Source organism: Mandrillus leucophaeus, unplaced genomic scaffold (assembly GCF_000951045.1).
Source record: "Mandrillus leucophaeus isolate KB7577 unplaced genomic scaffold, Mleu.le_1.0 Scaffold839, whole genome shotgun sequence".
In the NCBI taxonomy this organism is placed as follows: Eukaryota; Metazoa; Chordata; class Mammalia; order Primates; family Cercopithecidae; genus Mandrillus; species Mandrillus leucophaeus.
The window spans coordinates 747,924-750,591 of NW_012109130.1; the positions used below are offsets into that span (position 1 = coordinate 747,924).

The 2,668-nt window shown below is 37.0% G+C and overlaps 1 pseudogene across 1 annotated transcript; it reads left to right on the top strand.

The window, feature by feature from the left end:
* Nucleotides 1–648: 648 nt before the first annotated feature.
* LOC105530680 lies at nt 649–1,280 on the top strand (annotated as a pseudogene). Its single transcript, XR_001004679.1, has one exon. The product of XR_001004679.1 is annotated as a 60S ribosomal protein L12 pseudogene (transcript).
* Nucleotides 1,281–2,668: the final 1,388 nt, after the last annotated feature.

Genomic DNA, 2,668 nt, shown 5'->3' on the forward strand with positions numbered 1-2,668 from the left:
AAATAAAAAGAAGAAGTTGTGATTCTGATATTAGACAATGTAGAATTTAACCAAACAAGAAAACTTTCTAAAGTAAAGGCCACAATTAAAAACACAGGTAAAAGAGTTATTTATGTGCTTTAAAAAAGCATAGCAGCAAATTTTAATAGGACATACCAGAATAAATTCATTATTGTTTTTCTTAAAATACATATTTCCTAACTTTCACAATAGGAAATGTTTGAAAGTAACGAGAGTTTGAGAACACTTAGTTCATCTAGTGCCCAGGTCGTGGGTCCAGAACCCCAGAGGTAATGTCTAATCCCAGATGTGGGGAAACATATGTACTCTATAAGTCTGTAATTTCTTTTTGCTGGAAAGAAAGGGGATGCACAAAGACATATGTCATGTCAAAGGGTCACTGCCAAACATGAAGGGGCTTCTAATGGCCAAAGATGCAAAAATGACAAAAATTAAGCATCGAAAAAATAATAATTCAAATTGATTCAGACTCATTTCATATGTAAAAGCCTGTAAAATTATGATGATATGTAGAAAGAAAGAGGTAGGAGAAGGGAGCTATCCACACCTCTCCCAATTAATTGGTTATATTAGAAGTAACAGGCCCCAAATTCTTTCTCTAACAACTTAAGAATTAAATGCTGCTCTTGGCTTTTGGCTCGGAGGAGGCCAAGGTGCAACTTTCTTCGGTCGTCCTGAATCTGGGTTCATCCGACACCAGCCGCCTCCACCATGCCGCCGAAGTTCGACCCCAACGAGATCAAAGTCGTACACCTGAGGTGCACTGGAGGTGAAGTCTGTGCCACCTCTGCACTGGCCCCCAAGATCGGTCCCCTGGGTCTGTCTCCGAAAAAGGTTGGTGATGACATTGCCAAGGCAACAGGTGAGTTGAAGGGCCTGAGGATTACAGTGAAACTGACCATTCAGAACAGACAGGCCCAGATTCAGGTGGTGCCTTCTGCCTCTGCCCTGATCATCAAAGCCCTCAAGGAACCACCAAGAGACAGAAAGAAACAGAAAAACATTAAACACAGTGGGAATATCACTTTTGATGAGATCGTCAACACTGCTCGACAGATACAGCACCGATACGCCAGAGAACTCTCTGGAACCATTAAAGAGATCCTGGGGACTGCCCAGTCTGTGGGCTGTAATGTTGATGGCTGCCACCCTCATGACATCATAGATGACATCAACAGTGGTGCTATGGAATGCCCAGCCAGTTAAGCATAAAGGAAAATATTTCAATAAAGGATCATTTGACAACTGGAAAAAAAAAAAAAAAAGAATTAAATGCTTTTCTTACTGGAATTGCTTTTCAGGTTGCACAAATCATGCTATTGTATAAATACTGAAAAGTTTTTCTTTGTTAAAATAATTATAACTAATAAATGTAGAAGAAATGATAGAATTACAAATATTTTGCAATTTCCTATTTAATCACTGGAGCTGGCACCAATCATTAAAAACAGGAGACAATCATGGGAAATGCTGATGAGATAAAGAATAAGAGGATGGGGCTGTCACACCCTGAACTCACAGGTAAATCATAGCATCACAAGAGATAGTCATATATTTTGTTTCTCTTGATCTGGTGAATATATTTAGCACCATCTATGAAATATTCTTACCAAATGGTTGAACCTCATTCTCATAGAATGTCAGTCACAAGAGCTCATTTCCAGTTTTCAGGAAATAATGTTAGAAAAAACAAAAACATATCTTCAATATTGAACATCCTTCAAATTGGCTGACCTGTTTTGTTTTCTTTTTACATAAATCAATAGTATGAAAAAAAATGGAATGTACTACTCCAGCATTAAAGAGGTTCAGATTCATAACAACCATATGTAATGATGGACGTGGGTTGAACCCTTCTTTAAGCAACCCACATTTTAAGTTGTAAGAAAACAACTGAGGAAATATGATTATAAACTAGGTATTAGGTGGTTACAGGGATTAGTTTTTAAAAGAAAAAACAAGTAGAAAAGAAAATTGAATATAAAGAGACAGATAAAGCAAGTGTGGCAAAACCTAGATAATTCTTGAGTCTGCAAGTTGCATTTGTGGGGTTTTTCACACTGTTGTCCTTATTTTGTTACTGTTTGAAAATTTTCAGAGTAGTTTTTACTAAAAGGAAATAATTAAAAGGAAAAAGTTCTCATCTGTTTAATAAACTTTGAGAATAATGAAAAGAATAAGGCTTCTATGGAAACACAAAGCTCTAATTAGGAGCACAGAATGATGGCTAATTTGTTTTCAGAAGTAAAACAAGGACCCAGCACATCAAGCCATTTTTTATAAACCTACTCAAATTGTAATGCAACTGCTAACCTTTGTAAATGGGATTTTTTAAATAAAAATGTGCCCTGAGGCAACTTATATTTATTATCATGTCTATGGCTAAAACCAAGGAAACCAAATTCTAGTTACAAGAAAGATTGCACTTCCCTTCTTCGTGAGCCTAGTGTAAGGGAGATTGGTGACTTTCCGTTTCTCTCCATTTTTCCTTTTGTAATAGAGCATTTAAGTTTATTTGTTAGCAAGATCTGTTCTGCGGTCAGAAAAGCTCTGGGGAAGATTTCGGCTTTAATGCCAGCAAGTAGAATCATGGATGGCGATGTTGATCTAGCGTTTGGCTTGTAAGGAATGCTGAGCCAAGTAATCC